Source organism: Mustela putorius, unplaced genomic scaffold (assembly GCF_011764305.1).
Source record: "Mustela putorius furo isolate JIRA1106 unplaced genomic scaffold, ASM1176430v1.1 tig00000095_pilon_pilon_pilon, whole genome shotgun sequence".
NCBI lineage: Eukaryota > Metazoa > Chordata > Mammalia > Carnivora > Mustelidae > Mustela > Mustela putorius.
The window spans coordinates 1,573,550-1,594,434 of NW_025421280.1; the positions used below are offsets into that span (position 1 = coordinate 1,573,550).

The following is a 20,885-nucleotide window of genomic DNA, read 5'->3' on the forward strand; positions in this document are numbered from 1 at the left end:
AGAGAGAAGTTTTTCTGTTTGTTTGTTTTCGTTTTGTTCTTTATGAGCTTGTAATTTACAAATGCAGTGTGATTCAGTCCTTTGTGGTTAATTTTTATTAATCCTCAAATGGTCCTCTTGTTGGCCCTTGGGATCTTCTCTGAGTTGATTCCTGAATCCTTTTGGCAGGACCCCATTAGTCTTTGATAGCTTCCTTGTTTTCTGATATGAGTAGATGGTCAAGCTTATCTTAAATATTTCTTTCTCTAGACCTGAAATCAGTCATTTCTCTGAAGAGCTTGGTTTCTCTTAGTGCTAAGTGGTATTTAGAGAGTAGAATCTGTATAATTCAAATGAGATGGGGCGCCTTCAGGGTGGTAGGGGCGTAGACAAGTCTGGGTAATTCAAACAGTTTTTAGGACAATGTTTTTATTTAATTTGAAAATAAAGTATAAGCATTGTAAACACAACTTTAATTCAGGGACTAAATGAAAAATTTGAACAAGGATGCCCTAGAATATCACTGTTCAATAGAACTCTCTGTAGTGATGGACATATCTGACATCTGAGCTATCCAATATGGTGGCCACTAGGGGCATGTGATTATTGAGAGTTTGTAATGCGGCTAGTGCAACTGAGGAACTGATTTTTAACTTTAAACTAATTTAATTTTAAACTTAAATAGTCACACGTGGCTAGTTAATACCTTATCAGACAGTGCTAGAAATCTAGAATCCCCGTGATTAAATTTCACAATTGGGTTTTTTAAAGCACCATCCCTGTGCAAAATAGAAAACAGAGTATTATGCTGTCAGTCCTGCAAGAATCTTCCAGTATATTCTAGTAAAGGAAATAGATAAATCTCCTAATAATTTCAGTATAACCCAAATGGTAATTGCTAGCCAAGTTATAATGCAATGAGAATTCTGAAAAGGGAAATGTATGTTAATAATCTGATTGGGATGGTCAGAAATGGATTCATGGAGAAGATTAGATCAAAACATCCTTTTTTTTTTTTTTAAATGAACCATGACCTTTGTCACTTTAATTTTACTTTACATTTTTAATTTTTTTTGGAGTTTTTAAAAAAATGGACTTTATTTATTTGGGGGACAGGTAACTGAGAGGAAAATTATAGACTTCTCATATACCTACTGCCCTAACACATGCACAGCCTCTCCTTTTATCAACATCCCTCATTTGTCATAATCGGTGAACCTACACTAAGACATTGTAATCACCCAAAGGCCATTATTTACTTAGGGTTCATTCTTGATGTTCATTTTGTGGTTTTAGACAAATATATAAGGACATGTATCCATCACTCTAGTATTACACAGGTATTTTCACTGCCCTGGAAGTTCTCTGTGCCATGCATATGGATCTCCAACCCCTACCGCTGACACTAACTTTAACTATCTCCATAGTTCATTTTTTCCAGAATGGCATATAGTTAAAAATCATACAGTATATAGCTTCTTGAGGTTGGCTTTTTTCACTTAGTAATATGGATGGAAGATTCTTCCATGTTTTTCATTGCTTATTGGCTCATTTCTTTTTAGTGCTGAATAGTGTTCCAGTATCAGGATGTACCAGAGGTTATTTATCTATTAACCTCCTCATGGACATCTTGTTTGGTCCCAGGTTTTGTCTTTTATGAACTGCATTGTAAAAGCTCCTCTAAACATCTGTAGGTAAGTTTGTGTATGGACATAGTTTTCATTTTATATGAGCGAATAAGAAGTATGACAGGTTGTACAATAAAATTTATATTTAGTTTTGAAAAAATTACTGAACTGCCAAAGATGCTTTTAAAACTACAGTACTGGTAGTAGTAGTAGTAATGATACTACTACTACCTTTCATTTGTTGAGTATGTTCTCTAGACCAATAACTTGATATTTAAGAACTTACTTAATTTATCCTAATAACCCTATAATGTAGATTTTTTATTTTTTATTTTATTATTTTTTTTAAAGATTTTATTTATTTATTTGACAGATAGAGATCACAAGTAGGCAGAGAGGCAGACAGAGAGAGAGAGAAGAGGAAGCAGGCTCCCTGCAGAGCAGACAGCCCAATGTGGGGCTCGATCCCAGGACCCTGGGATCATGACCTGAGCCGAAGGCAGCGGCTTAACCCATTGAGCCACCCAGGCGCCCTTAATGTAGATTTTTTAAAACAAATTTACTTATGTATTTCAGAGAGGCAGGGTGTGCATGAGCAGGGGGAGGGGCAAAAGGAGAGGGTGGGAAGCAGACTCCCCTTTGAGGGCAGAGCCAGGAGCAGGGCTTATTTGCCTTACTGGGAGATCATGACCAGAGCTAAAACCAAGAGTCAGATGCTCAACCTACCGAGATACCCAGGTACCCCTAATGTAGATGTTTTTAGCCCCCCACCCCCTTTACAGAGGAGCAAATGGAAGCTTTAAGGGAACTTATGACTTGCTCAGGGTTTTCCCCAAACTCCCAAGTCTGTCTCACTCCAAAGTCCTTGTCCTTCATGGCTATGTCTAACTCTCAGAGCCCAAACGTTGCACAAAAACTTTTAAAATGTGCTGAATTTTCTTTGCGTCTTGGAGCCCTCCTGAATTAAAGGTAACTTTCCTTCTGCTCCTCTGAAAGCCTGCTTGCAAAGAAGCAGGCTGACCTTCTTCCGAGAGTGAAGGGGAAGACCAAGGTGACACGGAGGGAAAGCCCACTGTAACTAGCAGAGCTGACAGCTCTCAGGGGCCCAGGTGAGGCTGTACACCCACTGAACACCATTGTCTAGCCCTTCAGCACTTCTCTCCCAGCCTCACTGTTTCTCTCTCCCCGCAGCTGGCTTGATGCTCAGGTCTCTAGTTCCTTTCTAAAGTTTGTACCCAGTTTCTACTTCTCTGCCCAACCTTGTGAGTGGGCCTTGGTGATGCTGTCTGTATGTCTCCCAGTGCTTCTTCTGGACACTGTCCTTTCCAATCTCCCTTCCTGCCAGCTTTGCCCCAACCCTGGGCCTCACAAAGGCTTCTGGGGCCTGGTTTCAGTGGAAAGCCTCAGGCTTGTTTCTTCATCTGTAAAATGAGGATATTAATGGTACTTGCTCATAGATTTCATTTTCAATTGCCTTTTTTTTTCTTAATTTCCTTTTTTTTTTTAAAAATCAATCTCTCAGCCCATCATGGGGCTTGAACTCATGACTCTGAGATCAAGAGTTGCATGCTCTACCAACTGAGTCAGCGAGAGGTCCTATCATACAGATTTCTTGATAGGTGGACATGAGTGAACACTTGTAAAATTCTTAGCACAGCACTTGGCATGTAGTAGCCATTCAATAAATATTTGCCATTAATAATAATGGTTACCCAAACAATGATAGATAGCCCTTGGTTTGGGAGAAAGCTGGAACAAGTAACTTTGTTAATTGCATTCATGTAATTTGGTTACTTGAGTGCTAAGAGCTCTGAAATAACTGATTGGAGGGGCGGGGGCGTTGCCTGGGTGGCTCAGTGGGTTAAAGCCTTGCCTTCAGCTCAGGTCATGATCCCAGTGTCCTGGGATCGAGCCCCGCATCAGGCTCTCAGCTCGTGCAGGGAGCCTGCTTCTCCTCCTCTCTCTGCCTGCCTCTCTGCCTACTTGTGATCTCTGTCTGCCAAATAAATAAAATCTTAAAAAAGAAGAAGAAGAAGAAGAAGAAGAAGAAGAAGAAGAAGAAGAAGAAGAAGAAAAAGAAATAACTGATGGGCCACCGGGTTCGAGATCATGGTCTTCGTTTTACCTGTTAGGCGGCCTTAGGCAGTTACTTAATTTTCTGGAGCCTCAGTGTCCTCATGTGTAGGCTGGTCATCATAATGTGCTGCTGCCTCCTGGCTTTTACGCTGCCATTCCCTCTGCTTGGGTGTTCTGCCAGAGCTCTGCGTGTCTCACTCCCTCGCCTCATTCAGGTTGCTCCTCAAACACCACCTCCTCAGAAGGCCTCCCTTGACACTGTCACTGAGCCTGACTCTGAGTCCTTTATAGAGCTTATTATGACCTCCCTTATCATACAGGTACCACGGGTTGTCTTCCTCACCTCCTCCCAGAAATCCAAGCTCAGAGACGTAGGAGTACATCCATCTTGCTCCCCACTGGCGTTCCTGCTCCAAAAATGGCACCTAGGACATAGTTCACTTGCAAGGAACCTTGTTGAGAGAGAAAATTGTGTCAGGTCTTTTCAAAGGATAGAGACCTAGGGCCATAAGTATGTTCAGCTAGCTTCCGGCCATCTGGAGAACGGTGTGAGAGGTGTGCAGATTGAATTCAGCGAGGTGACATACCTAACATGAATTCAGCGAGGTGACATACCTAACATTTTTAGTTTTGCTGGGAGAGCTAGCTTGTTAGAACCATACCTTTCTGTTGGTTTGGGATGGGCTTTAAGGAACCCTGCCAGGGCCAGAGGAAGACAAGGCCAACTGTGATAGGACTGCTCTCACCTTCTCCTCAGAGCGCTAGCCAACCCCGTGATGTTCCCCAGCTTCTTCCTACACCTGAGGACTTGGAGAGGGCTCTCTACTCCTTTCCTTCTTGTAAAGGATTTATAAAAATTGTCTAGAGCTGGCCTGAACTGTAAAACCTACCACTTCTCCCAGGAAGTTTGCTTTTCGTTTATTTTTAAGAATTTTTTAGAGAAAGAGAGGATGCACAAGCAGGGGGAGAGGCAGAAGGAGAGAGAGACAAAATCTCCAGCAGACTCCCCGCTGAGTGCAGGGCCCAACGTGGGGTTCAATCTCACAACCCTGAGATCATGACGTGAGCCAAAACCAAGAGTCAGACGCTCAACTGACTGAGCCACCCAGGTTCCTCAGCGAGTTTGCTTTTAAAGCTAATCCCTGGTATAGAATCTCATGACCTGTAGTCTTATCTGTTGTTAACTATCATCTATGAGTGTTTTAATCATTAGTCAATCATGCCAATAACTCTCCAAAATTAAACATATGCCCCCAACTTCAGCAACGGGGACACTGAGGCTCTCCAGGCTTTGTAGCTTGCCGAGGACTGTACACTTGGCAATGACTTCAAAGCTGGGCTCCTTCCTTCGACCCTCCTTGCTTCTGCAAGCTGGGCAGTGGAAGCTAGGCTTAGAGGGGAGAGGGCTGAGAGCAAACACACAGTCCTCTTTGGCTGCTCTTGCTCACAGTAAGGGGATATGTTTCCAAAGGGCTGCTGGCAAATAATTCCGAGGGTTTGGCTAGCCTGAAGTAACCGATCTATTTAGAGGTTTGAAGACCAAGCAGCAGAGGCTAAATAAGGTAAAGTGTCTGTCAAGAGTGGAGGCCCAGGGAAGAGAACAGAATATTAAAAAACTCATGGTTCATGTCATGTTTGTCTTTACCCGAGGCTCTTTTTAAAGTATGCTGCAAATAGAAGTCATTGCTGTCCTCACCTTAGAATACAGAAGTTGTGATACAAGGCCAGATGAAACAGACACACTCTAAATGTCAGCACAAATATAGATTTAAATATAAATCCAAATTTAAATATAAACATAAATATACAGCATATACATATTTTTGGTTTCTGTTCTTCAACTAAACAACTTTGGAAAAAGTAGGTTGATATATGTAATTTGGGGAAAAATGGAGAATGCTCAGTCAAAATTTCATGTTCAGATTATAGGTATAGGGATTCAGGGATTTCTCCTATGGAATGTTGAATTTTTAGTAATCATAGTAGCTGTCACTTACGTAGCACCTGTATATGTCAGGACCTGGGCTGGCCCCTTCCAGATGATTAAGTGTCTACACTTAGTCATCACAATCCTATTCTCCATGTTTTCATATACCGATGAACAGGTAGAGGTTCAGAGAGATTAAGCAACTCACCCAAGGTCACACAGCTGGTAAGCAGCAGAGCCAGGATTTGAGCTAAGACTACAGAGTGTTAGATGCACAAGGTTGGGAAAGCTGTGTTTGCCCATGTATTATCTGATGCGCAAAATGGAGCTAGTCATCGCAAGAGCTCAGTGAACACTGAAATGAAAAATGAACGAGTGAATGAACGAATGGCTCTAACTCCTGTATTCTCAGCAACACTGCTAAACTTCCTTCTTGCTTTGCTGTGCACCTGCCAGGATCTCGCTCCCTGCATCTGAGTGACAGAAGGCGTTAGGATTTAGTCCTTTCTGCCTCTGAGGTAGAAAGAGTCAGTCGAAGGTATATTCTCACCTCCTTTTTTTTTTTTTAAGGGTTTATTTATTCATTTGACAGAGATCACAGGTAGGCAGAGAGGCAGGCAGAGAGAGAGAGGAGGAAGCAGGCTCCCCACTGAGCAGAGAGCCTGATGCAGGGCTCTATCCCAGGACCCTGGGACCATGACCTGAGCCAAAGGCAGAGGCTTTAATCCACTGAGCCACCCAGGCGCCCTGTGTTCTCGCCTCCTTTTATCGATCTTTGGTGGAACGCAGCAGAGGGCCGTGAAGGACGAGTTCGGCTGCATGTTTGTGTATCTGTGTAGACTGAGCAGCGTGGCAAGTGTGGCTAGAAGGGCAAGTCCACCCTGGGTGTGTCTGCCAGCGTGTTCTCACACATGTTGCCGTCATTGCTCTCGTGGAGAGAACGGAGGGCTCTGGTCCCACAGTGTCTGCTAACCTCAAGGGAGGGAAAGAGGAAATGACAGGCAGCTTCCACAGCCAGAAAGAAAAGCAGAAATTCAGCAAGAAACAGAAGTTCTCTGGCAGTGCCTTGTTTTAGTTCCTCAAACCTGAACTGAAAGTCAGTGGGGTGTCCTAAAAATCTCACGGCACTGGAGATCAGGAGATCAGGGTCTACATCCTGCTTTGTCATTGACTTGGATAAGTCATTTTTCTGCTTTGGGATTTTATTTTCCTTATCTCTAAAATAAACAAGTTAGACTAAAACCCTCCCTTCAGGCATTTAGAATCATGGGGGTGTGTGTGGAGGGGGTGTGTGTTCTATCTGGTGGCCATAATGATTAATGAGTAGCACTGATGTGTGTGTTGTTGGGGGTGAGGGGAGATGCTAAATGTATTCAGTGCTTAAGACCACACAATGAGAAACTGTCCCACTTAGAATCTGGAATGATAATTAAGAACCGCTTCATTGCTAAAATACTGTGATGCTATTCTAGCTACACTGATTTGAATCATCCAAGTCACATGATGAAAAGAAATGAGATTCTGTGTAAAGGAAATCAGAAGTAACGGATGTTATATCTTTCTAAATGCCTGCCAGTGTACCTTTGGTGAAGGTCAACACAGCTTCTTAACCTGGAGCGCATCTCTGCCTTGTCTGGGGAAAGCAGGAGGGAGCTGGCCCTAGACAGGATTGCCCTAGGCAGTTGCTATCAGACAGGAAGGTAAGACAAAAGCCCTTTTGGCACTGCAGGAACACCTCTCCTCTAGAAGGCTGGGATTGGAGTGGGTGTCTGGTCAGGGGCATAGAAAAGGCTGAGAGAGGCAGCCAGCCAATGAGGCTGAGAACACCACTTTCTCTCAGGGCCTGGCGGTTTCCCACTTGGAGGGGGAGATGGGGCTGAAACGATCAGACAGCAGGAGTCTGGGGTTGACAAGCAGGAGCCCAAGTCATAGACTTTAGCTGCGGTCTACTCCAAGAAGTGGAACCAAATCCTCCTCAGCAGATACTTGCAAGGGACTCACAGAGAACTGCCACCCACCCCCCCCACCACCACCAAAGGACCAGCGAATTTCCACAGAGGAGCACTCCCTCTCCTCACCACCCAGAGCTAGTTAAGCTTTTTCCCATATCCAGATGCCACGTTGGTTGATTTTTATTGAGATATAGCATACACCAGAGAACTACCCAGGTCCTAAGTGTACATCTGGATGAACGTTTCCCCACGTAGAAACCTATGGACTCACCACCCATATTAAGACAGACCATGTCAGCACCCTAGACAACTCTCTGGGCTTCCTCCTTGCCAGGGAGCCCTGCCAAAGATAATCCCTTTTTCACTTGACTACCAAGGCAGCATCTTTGATCTTCCCATCTGTAGAGTCATACAGTGGGTGGCGGTCGTTGCCTGACTTCCTTCCTTTGGTATTCATCACTGAGGATTCACCAGGGCTGTTGCACTAGGGGTTCCAGAACGCTAGTCCATTGTATTATGTCACAGGGAATTTGTTGAATCTACTGTGGAGAGACATTTGCCATCTTGAGGAAGAGTAAGAAGTGTGGAAACCTCTCAAGATGAGAAAACAGGCCATTTAGGGAACCTGAGCCTGAAAGAGACCATCTTAAGCTAGAAGCAGCAGAATGAACTTCAGTTGTCAAGTTTACATTTTGCCTTGCTATTAAACACCAGCAACTTGGAAGAGAGATATTTGAGAGGTGGTACATTAAAAACAGGATGAGTTCAGGGGAAACTATTCAGAAGATGTGGAAAATTTGAGTGAACATCTCCACTGGGGGCACAGAGCTGGGGTCACAGAGGACTCCTACAGAATTGAAGTCAGCCGTACAACAGTTGTCAAAGAAAACACCAGCCTAATTCAGAAAGGTGCACAATTAGTCACCCTGCAGTGGTCAAGGGCTGTTCTAGCTGTTCTGACTAATTTCCACTTGTTTCTTTTAAGAAAAGTGGGAGGCCCTTGGAGGGGTCTCAAATCAAATAATCTCAATGATTTAAGAAATGAAAAATGAGCCCAGGGGGAGAAAGCTAACAGAGTTAGGGTTGTTGTTGCTTCAACAAAAGACTGCTATCTGTAGAATGGGTATTTCTGTCCAGGAAGGAAAGTGTTGGCATCCTTTTGCATTAAAGGAGGAATAGCTCTCCCTGGATGCCTTTATACACATGATTGGATGGTAGGAAGAGGACACCGGTGAGAACTGTGTGTCATCCCCACTGTGGTATGCGTGAGGTGTCCACAAACTCTTCGGCCCTTGCTTCCCTCTGACACACAGTACGACTGTCCTTTCCTGCCCACTTGAATTTAAGCACAGTCATGGGACTTCCTTTGGCTAATGATATGTGAGTGGAAGTGACATGTTTGATGCAGAAACTTTACGAGCCAGTGTGACTTTTTTTCTCCAGAAACTTGTTCCCCTCTGCCATGGTTGAAGGTAGTGGACTCCAGAGCAAGACCCCTAGCCCACCCTTGATGACATGTTTGTGGACCAGAAATAACCTGCTCTGCCTTCAACCCGTGAAGCTTATTTGTTATTACAGCATACATTAGTCTATCCTGAGTGATGAAGTTGCTTACCAGAGTCTCTAAAAATAGTCAGTTGATGTGCTCTTATGACTGTGGCCTCTCACACCTAGCTGTAAGCCACCGATCAAAGGCCGGCCCATCGTTTCTTTCTCGGGAATTGGAGTGCCAAGAGAGAGCAGGGACTACCTACAGGGACTACCTCCACAGTGGAAGCTACAGCTAAGAGGATATGAAGGGTAGTCTGGACTTCGGGCCATGTTGGGCCAAGGATGAGGCAAATGCAAGAGAGCTGCCCAGTAACGAGGACTAGCAAATGGGAGGGACTGAGTTGAGAAAAGGAAACTGAGAAAGGAGGTACAGCCCCCAAATAGTCCCAGTTTTGACTTTCCAGTTCATCCCCATAGGGCTAGTTGTGCTTTGTTTCCTGTTTTTAGTTTCTATCAGATCCCTATAGACTAACGCTGACTCCCAAATACACACCCCCCTTGCTTCTTGAACTAGTGCAAGGAGCTTCTGTGTTTTCCAACAAGAACCCTACCAGAAAAAGTAGAAGCAGCAGCAGGAAATTGATAGTAGCTGCTGACCCTGGCTAACACGTACTGTGTGCCAGGCACTGTAGCAAACCTTTCATGTGTAGTCCATCTCACTCTCACAGCAATGTTATGCGGTACCTGCTTTCAGCATCCTTTCTTCTACAGATAAGGTAACTGAGGCATGGAGAGGTTGAGTACTTGTTCCCATACCACCTTGCTACTAAGTAGTGTCTGGTATTAGATTCCAGACTTTAAACCACTACGCAATAATGAACTTCTAAATGCCGTTGGTGATGTTTTGTTAGGTAAAATGTTTCTGAAATTGTGCTTCAGCATGTTTAAAGTTAAAATTATTGTTATTTATTTTATTTTGTTTTATTACTTTATTTGTGTTTTTAAAGATTTATTCATCTGAGAGAGAAAGAGCGAGAGTGTCGGGTGGGGAGGGATAGAGGGAGAGGAAGAGAGACAATCCCAAGCTGACTCCCAGCCTAGCGTAGAGCTCAAGGTAGGGCTTGATTCTACAACCCTGAGATCATGACCTGAGCTGAAACCAAGAGTCAGGCACTCAACTGACTACATCCCCCAGGGATCCCTATTGTTATTTATTTTAGGGGTGACAAGGATATTTTTAAATGAAGTATTGCCTTTAGAAATGCATACTAAAATATTTACGGATAAAATACTATGTCTGGGACTTGCTTCATGTAATGAAAAGGAACAGGGAGTGGGTAGCTGGCAGTATAGACATGAGTTGGTCATTGTTAAAGCTGGAGGGTAGATACTTGGGGATTATTCTCTCTACTTTTTTAATGTGTCTGAAATTTTCCATAATAAAATATAAAAAGCCAACCAACAAGCATATGAGCAGGCCTGGAAAAGACTGCAATTCCTGTCTCTGCTATTTTACTTCTAGAGCAGGGGTTCTCAAACTATGACCAGTGATCCAAATGTTTTTGTATAGCTTATAAGCTGCGAATGGTTTTTATTAGTTGAAAAAGTGCCCATTGCGTGAAATTCAAAATTTAGTGTTGATACATAAAGTTTTATTGGAACACAGCCCCACCCATTTGTTTATATCTTATCTGTGGAAGCTTTCACACTACAAAGACAGAGTTGAATTGCTGTGTCAGAGACCACATGGGCCACAAAACCTCAAATATTTATTTACTCTATGGCCCTTTATAGAAAAAGTTTTGCTGGCTGTCTTCTACAAGGGGATTTATTCATGCATAATTTTATTTTTAAAAACCCAGAAAAAGAAAAACAATATTTTCTTGTTTTATTAGGAAAGTAATACAAGACCATTGTAGACAATGTGAAACATACCAGAGTATGAAAAAGAAAATGAAAATTACCCACTGGGTACCCATTTCTAAAATCTTCCCTCTTCCCTCACGTTGACCGACTACTGACAAAATGAAAGTTGCTCTAGTTTGAGGAAAAAGTAAGGATTGTCTTTCTGGTGCTCACTTGGACAAGCAAACATATGCTGTGACAAGGAGACACCTCAAGGGACCTAAAAGAGGCCACCTGGGGTCTTGCATGATAACCTTCCCATCACATCTCTGAACTCCTGTATAAATAAATCCTAGTGGGAGGGTCTTGTTGTGAACATTCAACATAGCAGTGAGAACTAATACTCAGGGTGTGAATCCAGTTAACAAGTCTGGGGAAAAAATAACAACCTTTTAAAATTGTATTTATTTTTCAAAGATTTCATTTTTAAAAAAAATAATCTCTACACCCAACGTGGGGCTCAAACCCACAACCCCAAGACCAAGAGTCACATGCTCCACCGACTGAGCCAGTCAGCCACCCCCAAAGTAACAACCTTTAAAATTGATTTAGCCCATGTTCCAGCAGCACACTAGCCAAAAGGTTGAAGCCACCCAAGTGTCTATCAGCGATCCTTGGATAATAAAACATAGTATAACTGTGCAATGGAATACAAATTCAGCCTTAAAAAGAAAGACAGTTCTGGCAGGTGCTTCGACGTGGATGAACCTTGAGGATGTGATGCTAAGTGAAAAGTAAGCCAGTCAGAGAAGGGCAGCTACAATGTGATCTCCCTTCTAGGAGGTACCTACAGCAATCAGATTCATAGAGATGGCAAGCAGAACAGTGCTTTCCAGGGCCTGGAGGGAGGAGGCAAGAGGAGTCATGATTCATAGGGACAGAGTTTCAGTGTGGGAAGATGACAAAACTTTAGAGCTGCTGGTGGTGATGGTTGGACAACACTGTGAATGTTCTTAGTGCCACTGAACTATCCAGCTACAGATGGTTTAAGTGGAAACTTCCATGCTAGGTGTGTTTGACTACAATTCTCCAAAAATGACTTAAATTTCAAGTCATTGAAAAGTGGTAATTATAGGCAAAGTAGCTAAATTTTAGCAACAAAGAATTCAATTAACTGGGAAAGTCTTAAGGCTACCTGATTAGTATAACAGCAGAAGGTGGTTACTAATTAGGAGATGATGTGCAATTTCTGGGTGGGCCCTGAGAGTTTGCTCTCTGTGTTGGAAGGTTCTGGAATAGGTCTTCCTGGGAAACCAGAAACTTGATTCTTCCAGTTCAGTGATTTTATAATAATGCCAAGAGAATGGTCTGAAGGAAAAGTCAGACTGTCATTAGTGGTATCACCAGTGACCTAACTTTTCATTATTTGTATGCTGCACTTATAAGCCTGATTTTGGTAAAATTTGCTTGATTTCTAATAACCTACCAGGACTGTGGCCATTGCCCACATCATTTAAGTACTGCATGTTGGCCCGAGTTGCTGGATAGTCCTCAGCTTCACTGAGCCCCCAAGTGTGTGCATTCTCCTCTGTGAGAGACGGTATGGTCAGACAAGCTAAGCAGGCATGCTGTAAAGCCCCAATGTCTGGTTTTTCCATGGGAGGGCCCAGGAGAATAGGATAGGCAGCTATCAGCCATGGTGTCGCAAAAGCCAAGTGACACCCCAATCATCAATTGAGTGGAAGAGATCGTCCCAGATGGTGATGAAGAGCAGCCATTCACTGTACCTGACATGAAGCTGTGTGACCAAATGCCAATGACAGTTTGACCAAAAGCGACTCCTGGTTAGTCCTGCCTCCATCCTAGGACAGTTGGACATGTTACATAAGGCCAGCATCTATTCTAAGACATCCATTGGATCATTCTGATTCGTGAACACACAGCTTGGCCAGTTGTTCGATATTTTTAAAAATCACACTGCCAAATCGTTGCTTGCCAGTAACGTCCTGGAGCCAAGGGACACTGTGCTAGGGTTAAATTTTCTGATAACTTTCACTTTAAAAAAAGTGGAGTGGCCATTTAACCAGCCTCTCATTCCCTCACACTTGGGGCTTTTGAAATGTGTTTTCATTGGATTTTTTCCTGAAATATCAAAAAGATAGGATCACAAGGAGTAAATAACCAGAGCCACAAGAAGAGTAAAAACAACAATTTACTGAATCTACCACTTATTGGCCACTTTACATATGTTATTTCTAACGGCCACATGAAGAGGTAGGTCTGTTTCTTATTTTACTTACAGTAGGATCCAAGGCTGAGAGAAGCAAAGTGACTTATGAAAGGTCATCGTCTAATAAGCGGCAAACCCCACATTCAAATATAGCACTGCAGTATCTTGTCTCACATGCGGGAAATCCACGTAGAATGCTTCGCTGACGCAGTGGACCTCTGTGGTTTTTGCCACTCAATACATGCATCCCAATCACCTTTCTTTTGCTAACAGGACATAGATATTCCTCTGGGGTGTTGTCTTCTCCCTAATTCTCATTCCAGGTGTTTGGGAGCTACAGTGACTAACTCATTCATTGAACAAATATTTTTTTATTTTTTTAAAAGATTTTATTTATTTATTTGACAGAGATCACAAGTAGGCAGAGAGGCAGGCAGAGAGAGAGGAGGAAGCAGGCTCCCTGCTGAGCAGAGAGCCCAGTATGGGACTTGATCCCAAGACCCTGGGATCACAACCTAAGCTGAAGGCAGAGGCTTTAGCCCACTGAGCCACGCAGGTGCCCCTGAACAAATATTTTTTTAAAGATTTATTTATTTATTTTAGAGCTAGAGCAAGCAAGAGAGAGCACACCCATGTGCGAGTGGTGGGGGGAGACAGAGGGAGAGAGACAGAGGGACTCTCCAGCAGACTCCCCACTGAGCACAGACCCTGAAGCTGGACTTGATCCCAGGACCCCGAGATCATGACCTGATGATGGGTTTTCAGTAGAAAGAGCCTCTGTACTGTAACCATGGCCTGCTGTTGCTCAGTGAATAGGTTCCACCCAAAGAAACCAGATGCGGTGTCTGGGTGGCTCAGTGGGTTAAGTCTCTGCCTTCGGCTCAGGTCATGGTTCCAGGGTCCTGGGTTCGAGCCCCACATCGAGCTCTCTGCTTGGCAGGGAACCTGCTTCCTTTCTCTCTCTCTCCCTCTCTCTCTCTGCCTACCCGTGATCTCTATCTGTCAAACAAATAAATAAAAAAATCTTTAAAAAAAAAAAAAAAAGAGTCTAGCCTCAACTAGCTGGGCCACCCAGGTGCCCCTGATTCAAGAAATATTTATTGAGAGGAGTTGAGACATTGAGCAGGGATCAAGATGGTGAGGATACTGCTCCAGGAAAGCTTTTCTATTTTCTATTTTCGGGAGTGGGAGAGGCAGATAATAAACAAGTAGCAAATACTCAGCGTAATTTCAATTGATAATAAGTATTAAAAAAAAAACCATAAAACAGGGTAATGGGAATATAAGAGTAACAAGGAGCAGAGGTGGACTCTTTTCAAGAGGGTGACCAGAGTCAATGAGAGGTGGTAGCCTTTGTGTTAGGTCACATTTCCACCTGACTTGAGCTTGGAAGGGCACGTGGCCCCCAGACCACGGGTAGCCATCTTGCCCATCCCTGGGGCCAGAGAATAAAGCCAGTGTGGGGGATGGACAGAGAAGGGAGAGGAGAGAGAGAGATAGGGTTTTGGGGATCTCTTCAAGCCTCTGAATCATGCTGTATGTGAAGTGAGACCTGCTCCCTAAACTTGTGTGCAAGGGGGCCTATAGATTTTTTTTTCTTTTTGGTCATTTTGTTTTTTCTTTCTTTCTTTCTTTTTTTAAGATTTAATTTATTTATTTGACAGGGAGAGACACAGCGAGAGGGAACACAAACAGGGGAGCAGCAGAGGGAGAGGGAGAAGCCGGCTTCCTGCTGAGAGGGAACCCGATGCAGGACTCGATCCCAGGAACCTGGGATCATGACCTGAGCCGAAGGCAGATGCCCAATGACTGAGCCACCCAGGCACCCTTGTTTTCTGTTTCTTGCACCAGAAAGAATCTTGTGTTTTTACAGCTGCACGTTCAGACTCATCACTGTCTGGCATATAAACCTCCTTCACTACTGGCAGATGTGGGTAAATTTTGGATAGATCAGCAGATGACCAAATACATAGATGATCGTGAGAGAGCTTATAGGCTGATTCATAGAGAAGAGATGTAAGGCACTGATTGTCCATGTATAGAGAAAAGGATCTGAAAGGTCCACCTTCAACTCTTCACATGGTTAACACTCTGGGATAAGAGGTAGGGGATTTCACTTTTTAATTATTAACTGCTAGAATGTTTGCATTTAAAAGCAAGTGTACATCACTTTTAATATTTAAGAAACTGCAGCTCTGGAAGGCTATGGACAGAGAAGCCTGTGGAAGGGTAGTGAACAAGGCCCTCAGGAACATGCCTACAACATGTAAAAGGAGGGGTTGGAGATCTGTCACTCTGTGTAGCTGCCAAGGGCTGCTATTCTTGGGACTACTCCGCAAAGAAGGGGCTGCCTGGCTTTTTTTCCTCTAGAGCTTCCCAACATTTTTCTTGTAATGGCAGCTGAAAGATGATAACATCTGTTTGGCTCATAAAGAAATAAGGGCACATGAATTCAGAAGTTTTTTCCTGGGTACTGTGTTCACCCTGGACCCTGCTTAATTCTCCTAAGAGCTTATGAGATCCATTTTTTTTTTTTCCAAAATAAGTCGTCGTCTTCTTTTTTTTTTTTTTTTTTTTAAGATTTTATTTATTTATTTGACAGACAGAGATCACAAGTAGGCAGAGAGGCAGGCAGGGAGAAGGGGGAAGCAGGCTCCCTGCTGATGCGGGGTTCGATCCCAGGACCCTGAGGCCATGATCTGAGCTGAAGGCAGAGACTTAACCCACTGAGCCACCCAGACACCGCATCTGGTTTCTTTGGGTGGAACCTATTCACTGAGCAACAGCAGGCCATGGTTACAGTACAGAGGCTCTTTCTACTGAAAACCCATGATCCCTCAGGGCACCTGGCTGGTTCACTTGGTGGAGCATGTGACTCTTGATCTCGGGGTTATGAGTTTGAGCCCCATGTTGGGCACAAAATTTACTTAAAAAACAAAAAAAAAACAAAACAAAACGAAAAAAGATAGGACTCTTAAAGTGCTTCTCCTTCATGCCTAAGGAATTGTATCTATCTCAAAGTTCAGAACCTTCACCAACATTATTACAGATGTTTATTTCAGTTTTAAAATACAGAAATTATGGAGTGCCTGGCCAGCTCTGTTGGTAGAATGTGGGACTCTGGATCTCGGCGATGTGGGTTCAAGCCCAACACTGGGTGTAGAGTTTACTTTAAAAATGAAAGCTTTAGGGATACTGGGGTGGCTTAGCTGATTAAGTGTCCACCTCTTGATTTCAGCTAGGGTCATGGTCTCAGGGTTGTGGGATCAAGCCCTGCCTTGAGCTGCATGCTGGACTTGAACCAGCTTAAGATCTTCTCTCTCCTTCTCCCTCAGCCCTTCCCCTCACCCCACATGTGTATGCTCTCTCTCAAAATAATTAACTAATTAATTAAAATCTTTAAAAAATAAAATAGGGCGCCTGGGTGGCTCAGTGGGTTAAGCCGCTGCCTTCGGCTCAGGTCATGATCTCAGGGTCCTGGGATCGAGTCTCACATCGGGCTCTCTGCTCAGCAGGGAGCCTGCTTCCTTCTCTCACTCTCTATCTGCCTGCCTCTCTGTCTATCAAATAAATAAAATCTTAAAAAAAAATAAATAAAATAAAATATCCATAGAACTTATAATTATCCTCTTATTGTGTCTGAATTTTGCTTGCTTTCTCTTTAGTAGGTTTCTTTTTAGAGAATAGCTTTGGCAATCATTTTGGGATGTCCTTTCTCTTAGATACTTCCATTAGATCATGGATTGTTCCTAAATCATAATCCTAGGTGAATGCTGTTTCTTAGAAGAGTCCAAAGTCCCACATAGATTCCAGCTTTGCTGTTTAAAGCAAGGAACAAAATTTTATGACAGTCTTTTCAGAAAACTCTTGAAAATTCTGTGATAGAATCAGTCATCATTGCTCCTTTCAACTTAGGAAAAAAATAATTACTTCTCTATAGCAGATTCCATTTGGACCCAAATAAATTGTGAGCTAAAGCCTTCTAAAGCTGTAGCTACTGAAACATTTCCCCCTTGCAATTGGAATTTTTTATTTAATCGCTTTGCCCAGAGAAAATGAAAAGGCCAACTCCAAACAGGGAAGGTTGGATAATCACAAATTCCAACTTTAAGGAATCTGAATTAATGAGATTTCATGGGATTTTTCTTACCAAGAAAAACTACCACCTTCCTCCCAAGGGGTCTGTGATGCTTATAACTTTACTTACAGGCTTACAATACCATTCCCTAGAGAAGGAATTATGGTCAGACTTTAATTTGGATCAACAGATAAAATTAGAAAATCTCTTGAGGGAAATGTCATTCATTATTTACAAATGTACATAATTAAAGGAAGAAGTTATGTACAGAAAAAGACTATAGTGTCTGTAGAGCAAAGGCTTAAATATAAGTAGAATTCCCTGGAATCTCACCAGGTGCATGCCTACAACAGATTAATTTAAAGTCTACAACTTGGGAGCACCTGGCTGGCTCAGTTGGTAAAGCATGCAACTCTTGAGCTCAGGGTTGGGAGTTCAAGCCCCACATTGAGTGTAGAGGCTATGTAAGAAAAAATTCAATTCAATTAAAAAAGGACAAAAATTTTGAAAAATGAAGTCTACAATTAAAAAAAAATAGCTTGAGGTAGACACACCACACTGTAATCTTGTGTATTTCTCTGCAGATCAAGGAGAGAGATGGTTATTGAGGAATAGTTTACCTTGATAGAAGAGATTGCTTGTGTTTGGTTATTTACATAATAAAAACAGCAGATATTGATAGGCTTTTTGGCCACCCAGCAACTAGAACGGCTTCCCTATATTTGTAGAATTTCACATCCTATGGGTCTGAATATGCCTAAGCCAGAAACTCATTTTCTGAACCTCCTTTGTAACTAAGTGTGGTAATCGGAGTTTTCCAGAGAAACAGAACCAGTGGGATAATAATAATTATATATATGCAGGTGTATCTATAAACATAGATATATCTGTCAGTATATCTATTGGTATATCTATCTATCTGTTGAGAGGGGGGTGAGGAAGGAAGAGAATGAGGGAGTTTAAGGAATTGGCTCACATGATTATGGATAATAAGGGAAGAGTCAGTGTTGCAATTCAAGTCCCAAAGCCATCTGCTGGCAGAGTTGTTTCTTTTTGGGGGGATGTCAGTCTTTTGCTCTATTCAGACTCTCAACTGATTAGATGAGGCCCACCCTCACATTATGGAGGATAATCTGATTTAAGCAGACACCTCTGATTTAAATGTTTATCTCATCCAAAAACACCCTCACAGAAAAATCCAAAGTAGTGGTTGACCAAATATATGGGCACTGTGACCCAACAAAGTTGACACATAAAATTACCCATCACAATAAAGTATAAACATTTGACCCAACCCTTACACAGGCTTTGGTTTGGAAGTAAGTACATATAAAATCCATTCTTTACGTGGGGTAGTGGTGAAGACATCCCACTTACAGAGGCAAGACAGTGAAGACATCCCACTTACTGCCAGTAGCAGTCCCTTTTTCCTACAGTTTCTGGGGTATGTGCTAGCAGTGGTAGCAGAAGGGTCTCCACAGGAGAGGTCATGGCTTTGTCTCATTCTTTAGTCCTCCCAGGAATTCAGTGAACTACCTAATTCCTTAAATACGTTCCTCTTCTGTTTAAACTAGCTGGGGTGGATTCTGTTGTTTACAGCTAAGATCTCTGAAATTCAATAATCATGTTGTATTAGTTATTACTGCCTAACAAATTACCCTAGAACTTAATGGCTTAAAACAGTAACAGACATTTAGTATATCCCAGATTATCTGTAGGTCAAGAGTTTGGGAGTAGCTTGGCTGGGTGGTTCTGGCCCAGGGTCTCTCAGGAGGTTGCAGTCATTTTCTTGGCCAGCACAGTCATCATCTGAAGGCTTGACTGGGGCTGGAGGACCTACTTTCTAGATGGCTTATTCACATGCCTGGTCAGTTGGTGCTGGCTGTTGGCAAGAGGACTCCATTCCTTTTGTGTGGACCTCTCCATATAGCTTCTTGAGTGTTCTCATGGCACGGAGGCTGTCTTTCCCCAGAGAGAGTCATCCAAGAGAGAAAGGTGGATGCCACAATGCTCTTTATGACCTTAGCTATGTGAAATCACATGCTATTAGTCCATCCCATTCTATTTGTTATGAGAAAGTCACTAGGTCCAGCTCTATTCAAAAGGAGAAAAATCCATTTCTACTTTTTGAAGGTGGGGAAGTGTGGGAATACAAAAGAATCTGTAGATGTATTTTTAAATGTTCTATGGTAGCCAGGTTCAAGTTGGCCCCCCAATGATCTTCACCACATAATATTCACACTCTTGTGTATTTTTGTCCTATACTCTATCACAGTTGTTCTCTTTGACCAATGGTCTATGGAGAAGTGGTGGTGTGTCACTTTTGATATTAGGCTATAAAAAGCTCCCACCTCTCTTGTTCTTCCTCTTTCTCCCTGCCTCTCTTGCTCCGGAGGAAGCAAGCAACCATGCAATGAGTGGCCTTATGGAGTAGTCCATCAACTAGAGCATCCAGCTACCAGCCAGCAAGGAACTGAGGCCAGCCAACAGCAAGGTGGAAACATCCTCCAGCCCTCACTGAGCCCATGAGACTGCAGATTCAGGTGACAATTCACACCCTCATGAGATTTCTTGAGACCTTGAGCCAGAACCATTCCGCTCCTGGATTCCTGACCCGAAGAACCATTGGGAGATCATGTTTGTTGCTTCAAGTTTCTGAGGCTTGGGGGTGATGATTTTTTTTTTTTGATGCTGTAGTAGATAATGAGTACTTCTCCGGACATGTAGCACTATCTACGCACTATCTAAACTAAGGTTTGCATGTGTATGTGTGGTGATTGTGAGTGTGTGTGGTGAGTGTGAGTGTGTGTGTGCCTTAAAAAGAGAGTGAGAGAATAAAATATAGCTCTACTTAAGTCAACAAAGGCAGGCATGACTATCTTTCAGTCCTCACAGAGTATTCTGATGTTCTCTAGCCACTTGGAAAATCTCAACTAAATCTGAAGTTTAAATTGTTCTTTTTTAAGACTGGAGGCTGCTGCTTACCAAGCTGTTGCCACCAATGTTATGCCAAGCAAAGCCTGGGCAGCCCCTCCCTCAAAATGGTGGGTTGGGGCCATATTGGGCTCCAGTGTGTATTAACAGGCCCTATACTTCAAAAGCAGCAGTGATTCCTCTTTTAACTTCTACTTAGCCTCATTGCTTTAGAAAGGCTGTAGTTACATACTACAACAAGCACCTTGTGGGTGATTCCATCGTATTTTTAGATTTAATAATGAAAACAGACATACAATCTATATATTTTTTCAGTTATTCAAGATAATACAGCCTCCATTTTTTTCAATGAACATTAGATGAGGACTACCATGTGTCAACACCGGCTCAGGCCCTGGACACAGACTTTAAATGTTCTCACACTGCAGGAAGAGAGCACTTGCCATTGGGGCCATGGTGATTCCATGACGGGAATGATAAAGCCCTCCTCTTCTGTTTGGCGAAAAAGCCAGCAGCCTATCTCCAAGGAGCCCCACAGGGTAGCATGTGAATTCCCCCAGGTCCAGGTTCTGGTCATAGAGTTTTGTAAGCAGCACCCTGGGAGCAATTTGTGTCCATAAAAGGGAACATCTATTACCCACACTCATGAGACTCTTGCATAAACCAGAAGGTCAGTTTATTAATTTACAATGAAAATTCTAACTATCACAGGGACCAGGACACTCCTGGTTGCATGTCAAGCCTT

General features: G+C 42.9%; 1 long non-coding RNA gene across 2 annotated transcripts in view; it reads left to right on the forward strand.

Moving 5' to 3' along the window:
• The window catches only part of LOC106005348, a 142,929-nt gene extending 122,904 nt beyond the window's left edge, over window positions 1-20,025 (forward strand). For both annotated transcript variants that reach the window (XR_006606032.1, XR_001178646.2), the window contains one exon: window positions 19,606-20,025. This is a non-coding gene — a long non-coding RNA (uncharacterized LOC106005348). The remainder of the gene's footprint in view (window positions 1-19,605) is intronic.
• Window positions 20,026-20,885: the final 860 nt, after the last annotated feature.